Source organism: Haliotis asinina, chromosome 2, assembly GCF_037392515.1.
Source record: "Haliotis asinina isolate JCU_RB_2024 chromosome 2, JCU_Hal_asi_v2, whole genome shotgun sequence".
Lineage (NCBI taxonomy): Eukaryota > Metazoa > Mollusca > Gastropoda > Lepetellida > Haliotidae > Haliotis > Haliotis asinina.
In genome coordinates this window covers 45880178-45887646 of record NC_090281.1, presented here as the reverse complement: position 1 = coordinate 45887646, position 7469 = coordinate 45880178, and positions in this window count along the sequence as shown.

Below are 7469 nucleotides of genomic sequence, written 5' to 3'. Positions count from 1 at the left end.
AAATGTGCACGTTGTTTCATGTTCGTGTTCCCGGTTTAATGTTTCCACATCCAACGGAAAATTTATCCATACATATAATTCCTTAATCGGGGATGATTGTGGTCATTTGGTTTTGTTTTACGCCACACTCAATAATATTCCAGCTGTATAGCGGCGGTCTGGACATAATCGGGTCTGGACGAGATGACCCACTGATTAACAGCATCAGTTTCTATTTGCGCAAAACGATGACACATTTCAACCAAGTCAGCGAGTCTGTCAACCAGATGTTCGTAGTGGACTCTTACGAAACTTTCCATCTTGGAACAAGATCTAGAGCAGCTTCTGGAACTCCAGACATCAGAATTAAATGAGCTTCAATATTTTAAAATTTATAAAATTTATAAATAAGATATACTCATAAAATATAGGTCTAGTCGTGAAAGTAGCAGAAACATCCATAATGAATATGATTTAAATTTGTATTTTCAAAGAAATTGGTATAGATAGATAGACAGATTAGCAGATAGATAGATAGATAGATAGATAGATAGATAGATAGAACCAAACGCTTCTACATTTCTCAGTCATTGAACACTGAATCTGTCAGTCAAACACTGCCAAACCACGACGACAACGTGAACAACACTACACCGACTTAGTCAACTTTGATTTAAGAAGTAAATTGTCATCAAACATTATTTTCTTTTCTGACCCAAAGACGTTTAGACTGATGGTACTCCCTCGTTATTCCAGTAACTAGTTATCTGATTGCTGTGAGCAGTGAGTAACCAAGTTCACAACAGCGGTGGAGGGCAGACTTCTCATTTTGAAGTGACCCACCATGTTGCCAGAGAAAGCTGACAAGGGGATTGATGCCTCAACATTTGACACAAGTTCTTGTGGCGGTTCGTGGACAACGAAGTGTAATTGTTGATGACGTTCCTGTGCACTGACATTTGAATAATTTCAGTTGGGGGTATGTTACCAACAGCGCGTTTTTGAACTGGATACTTTCTAGATGAGTGATTAGTGAACCGTTGGTTTCCTAATCCGCCATTGTTGGTCATTCGTATCATTGGGCCCCAGCCTGTTCACTCGAACTGGTTGTCGCTTAAACCAAGGATGCATGGCGGACGCTTGTTTGGTGCGAAATAGAACGACGTCCACGAGTCAGGGAATGAATATCCAGATGGTCGGACTTCGCTCCATCGCGTGAACAATGTAAATGGGTAACGTTCATCAACATTAGCCAGTGCTTTGGGACTTACGTTCCGAACCCAATCTTTACTGTCGCCCCGGTAAGTTTGGGAATGTCTTTTCTGAATTTCAAAAAATTCAGACCCATTCCGGTCAATCTTCAAGGAGACGCCACCCTACTTCATTTCATTGTGAGGCTTCATACTACGGACTGCGAACAGGGTAGTATAGAACCACCAAAGTAAATATAAAATAGTTTCAGGAGTTCTCACTCCATGTTGTCTGGTTTGACAAAGTTTGTCCACATCTATAGAACCACCAAAGTAAATATAAAATAGTTTCAGGATTGCTCACTCCATGTTGTCTGGTTTGACAAAGTTTGTCCACATCTTCATCAGACAGGGCTTCTAAACGCTTAGGTAAGTTACCTTTTCGATCAATCGTGTGACCCTTCTGGGGTTTATTTTCACAACATCTGTCAGCTTAGAAAATACAGCGTCACTGTACGCCGATTCATCATAGTTCCTTGATTGCAGGTGTATTTCAAAGGTTGAAATCACTAACTTCAATGATGAGGGATCGTAGTTTATGCCATCAGTTTCATTTACACCGATGATGAAAGAGCACACTTGGTCACAAAGTTCATGGCGATAGTTTCAGTAGGACGCATATCCCCTATGCTCCACGAACGAGAACGATCTCTCGGCACTCTATAGTAGATCCGCCAGCAAAATTGAAAGCCTTGGCGTTGATGACGACACTGCTTTACTTGGGGTCTCGGTTATTTTCATACATCCAAATCGAAGTACTTGCCTAATTTCAGAAAGCTGCTTCAGAAATCAGTTTCACATTGTAGAGTCTGTACGTTCTCGAATTTTTGATACCGCTCTTCCCCTATCCTTCCCACCAGTAGAAACAAAGACGTTTACATGGAAACAGTAATTCATGATGATAAAACTAATCAGGCAGCCAACGCCGGATGTAAACAAAAGGGGAGATAACTTTGACACGACTACGTTATAGATGAAAATATACAATGTAATATAATCAATTACAAAATAATGCCAATCTCCAGAACACAGAATCTGAATTCAATTATCCACAAAACTTGATGTTTTGTTTGGTTGACATTTGTTTGTGAACAGTGCTTGAATATAGTTATTATGTGAATTTATAAAAAACGAGGTGGCAACAGAAACGTAACTTGAACTCGATCAGCTGATTGTGAAAGTAGTTCGGCATTATGATGTCACTATCGTTGAGAATCCTAGTTTGGTTACACAACTTTCGTTATGTAACGTTCAACTATTTACACAGCACCTGTTTGAAATAACCACAATTGTCTCATTAAGATGTGTATTAATTATATGTATTAAGGGACCTATCACATAGCCTTGACGAGTTCTAATATTGAATGTAAACTAATCAGTTAAAGCAATATAAGCTCTTACACAGACAGATTATGAAGAATGCATAGATATAAAAAATCCGTTGCCTTAAAAAAATCACCAATATCTCCTACGTTAGCCAGGCTGTGGAACAAAACTGCATGGTTAACTGTGTCAAATGATTCACACAATCAAGATACGAACAGTATATTCCGTCATTTTACTAGAACGGGTACTTTTGGATAAAAGTCTGTAAGGAGAGAGTTTTATAAGGATTAGAATAATCTAGGCTATCCCAAAATGAATATAGTTTCATTTTGATAATTTGTCAGATCTGCAATGCCGTTTAAAATAACAGATAATGTAATCACAACATTACTACATCATGCATCTTCCATAGCTGTAAGCATAACCTTTCTATGTTGACTACATAAAGAACATTCTAAGAAATAGTGATGAGTATTTTCGCACGGGTTTCCACAGCATGGATCAGTGATTATCCCTACTCTGTACAGATCGTCATTTTATCAACAGAATACATATGCTTCAGCTTTATAGATTTTCATCCACTGTTTATTCGCACATCGTTACCCTTAGATATTGTTTTAAATCACTTTTATGCATGTCATGTATTGTTTAGGTAATCCCTATCAGATTTAAGGATTATCTCGGAAACATCACATTATGATAGAATTTAGGTGTCATCTATAAAATATCTAGCCATTGTTACTATCTACCATCTGTCAATCTCAGATAATGGTTTCGATAATCGCCACATTGTGCCTTGAGAACAGACGGGTTGGAATAAATTTTCTACCAGTACTTATCGTACTACAAATGAGATCAGGTGGTTAGGCTCGCTGACTCGGTGAAGTCATGTTGTCAGTCACTGGATTACCAGGTCCAAACTGGACTACTTACAGACAGCTGTCATATTGCAGGACAATTGCTGTGTGCGGCAATATTTTTAATGTGTTATAATCCGTTACAGTCTGGACAGTTAGGACAGGGGAATGTTAAGTCAGACACAAACTAGAATATGTGTGTAAGTGAGTTCAGTTTTACGCCGCGCAATATTCCAGCTACATGACGGCGGTCTGTAAATAATCGACTCTGGGACAGACAATACAGTGATCAACAGCATGAACATCGATCTCCTCATTTGAAAACCGATGACGTGTCCACCAAATCAGCGAGCCTGACCACCCGATCCCGTTAGTCGTATGGGTTACTGAAGACCTATTTTCTAACTCTAGCCTTCACGGGTAATAAGGTAATGGAATAAAGGAACTGTTTTCCAAAGGACGTGACTAAACATCACGGGAGACATTCACACTCGAGGAATGTTTCATACAATTACAGTAAATTGTTTGGGTTTTAAAATCCTAAAAACCAATATTAGAAATGGCTTGAAGAGGCAAGAAGAAACAATTCTATTCTGTGAAGAATATGTAAAATGTCCAAGGCATCATTTTTTAAAATAAAACTGATCTTTTCACTTTTATTTAGAGGTATAGTTTTTTCATCTTTTTTACGTAGGCCTGTGATGTATATAGTGTCTGAAATGTTTAAAATAAGTTTAATTGTTTAAATTTAAATATAGAAAATCTTTCCTAACAAGAATTATATCTCAATCCAAATTTACTAATCTGTAGATCAAAATTAATGTTGCGAACGTTAATTCCTTCCCACTCAAGATCAAACTGGCTGAAAACAATGTGTGCACAATATGTCAACATGAATCTGAGAGAAGAAGCACATATAAACATGTACAAGTCTTTTGGCAAGATTTTCTTAAATAACTACACCAGAATCACATTCAAAGAAAGAAATCTAATAGTCTTAAAATATCATGAATTCCTTGTTTTCGATCATTTCAATAGTATAATAATCAGAATAGGATACATTAACGTAGCTACTTTTACCACCAAAATGATCTGATCCTTGCATAAAACAAAACTGATGCGATGTCAAACTTTATACATTAAATTTCAGCTCTACCCTGTCATAGGAATATCACCTTAAACTAGTTGACACAATCTGCCCAGACACGTCCTAATCTTTCATGTATCCGAACATGTGTTTCTCAAACAGCAATTCTAGTGTTTAAGATAAGACCCCAAATTAGACAAGTGCTTTGTGACTGTCAAAGTGAACCGAGGTTCAGTGTGAACTTAGTACAGTTTGCGAAAGGAAGGAAAACCATTCCTTGGTTTTACGGGTTTGTGTCAATCTCATTTCGAAAGGATGTTCGGACTTGAGAGTCCAGCTAGAATATATATTTTTAAATGTCACGTATTCCCTGTTCCGTAGTCAAACTTAATTGTGCAGAGATGCTTAATTAAAAGGATATTCTACACAAGACGTTTTCATGCTGATGTATTTGTGTTGATATTGGGCAACTAGACCTTGGTGTACAAAGCATTGGGGCATGGAGTGTTGGAGCTTTTACACGCAGATGCGCAACAAACAATCAGCGTCTCTGGTTACAACTATATAACACTTTGACATGTCTCCGACTAATGTCCGCAATTCTCATTGGCATGATTTTCTTTGCCAATACATTTTATGACTATCTCTAAAACAGCAGAGCGTTACATTGTTCTGAATTGCATAAGAAACACGTTACGAAAAAATGAAACCTCATAAAAGCAAACGTTCATGTTTATGACTTCTATTTAAAAACTTACAACCAGAGCTGCGTTTCATTTACTGTTCAGTGTATATGTACGTTTAAAGAACTGTGTTAATATATTATTCATTCGTTGGTCTATACATTGTCTATAAATTGAACACAGAAGACGTCTCTTTACTGAACTGGCCTGTTGCGAGTTAGGACTTTTTCTGACATAATAATATTGATTCCACCACAAACAGCCTTTGATGCTATACGCTGACAAAATAAAACCTCAATCAGCGCAAGACTCAGAATAACCCCGAAAAACATAATTTTTGTAAATTACATCCAGGATTTAGGCGTTGGTTTTCTTCGTTCATCCTATTCTATTTGTATGTTGACGTTCTTTTCGCACCTTAATTTGTTTTTACATACATCAATGAAATTACTATGACAGGCAGTAGATCTTTAGACTTTGCTTTATGGAAATCATTTTCGGTAGTACACGGCCATGTAGTCCTCCTCGTCTTCTCATAGGAACCGTTTGGTAATTAATCAGACGATTCTTCACCTTACATTCAAACAGAGAGGAGGTGATCGATCTTGCATCTGATTAAAGTGCAAGTTTTTCTTGCTCCCTTTTGTAATCACTGGCGACTGTATTGGGGTTCTATTACATGAATATTGACAAATGGTCATGTTCTGAATATATGAGTTGAAACAGCGTGTTGAAAAAGAAAATTCAAGAAACGTTTTGTGGCAATGACACGGCACTTCAACAAAAAGTCATGATCTAGTGCACCTTTTGCATAAAACATTGTCCTGGTGGATCGAAAAGCTATTCAGATGTTACAACAGAAATAATGCTATGATCAATTTCAATCTATTCCCCGGACAATATCAGCCCAAATGTACTTGACCTCATGTAACGAGGGCAGATGTCTTTGGTGTACTCGATGTCCCTGCCTTATATCACATCGAGGGATCTGTTTGTACTGACCTCAGCTGAGGTCGGCGAAGACGAATAGCATAAAACACCCCTCTACCTAATAAGACACCTACACTTCACAGGTTTCCCCCATTTAACCATTGTATAGGTTTTGCACTTCCTCAGGTGTACTTGTTTGTCTTATGAAATAGACAGTCTCTGCTCTTACTCCTTTTTTGTAGCGTGTTACAGTTTGGGAGTCATACATTTTGTATTATAGAATAAATACATACTCATCTGACACAGATAAACGTTGCACATAGCATCTGTAACTTGTAAGGAAGACTGAGAATGCAAAATATAGACTATATCAGCTACCCGCGTTCGTGTTCAGACCGTCGAACACGAATACCGGTATTCTGCATTGTAAAATTAAATAGCTGCAACTAACTCTGCAACGGCTAAGATTGAAAATTGGTTTTGTGACACATTATGATGTCACACAACTTTGTAAATAGTCTTGTAGAGCCTACTTTATCGCATGGCACTTCCATTTGGGAACGTAGGAACATATTGCATAAGTATTGTGAAAAGAGAGAGCATCCAGATTTCCTCTGGAAATGACCATTCATATTTATCTAAATTTGTCTAGATTGAAACATCTGATCCAAATCGTGGAGCATAAACCTTCGTGGTCTATGTTGAAAATATGAAATATTTTTTATGACTGGTATTGTTGATGATTTTGTATAAGTTTTCAAATTGAAAGAAGAGGTCGCTGGGAAATATGTTGCAACACATGCACTTAGAAATAGACAGGAAACATTTCTTTAGAAACAGACCAAAACCATTGTCATGAGAAGCAAAGGAATACATTGCTAGGGGGCACTATGCATTAACCGCATAATTGTGAACATTGTGAATCTGTAGTTTCAGCGCTACATGTAGACTTGTCCTAGATTAAGACAGAGATATTTGGAATTCTAAGATGCTTCGGTGAAAGATCAAAGGCGCCGACAATACTTTATCAGACGATAATGTGCACTTTTTGCATTACGTCACAATGCGTTGATGTCACTGAGCCATTCCAGTCTGCCCTCGTAATCGAACTTTTTTGCATTACGTCACAATGTAACCGACGTCACGATGGATGTCAGTTGCCATCGCCTCGTACAGCCTCCCACAGTAAACTGCTTCGTCGCATCCCGTTTCTTGGTTTGCAGTTGCATCACACAGCTAACATCACTGGTGGAAACATTACGTTTATGTTTTCCGAAGGATAACATGTCTCATAGTTCGACTCAAAATTTTACAGTGACACGGTAATGTTTGCAATGTTTACATTCCCACAATGCAA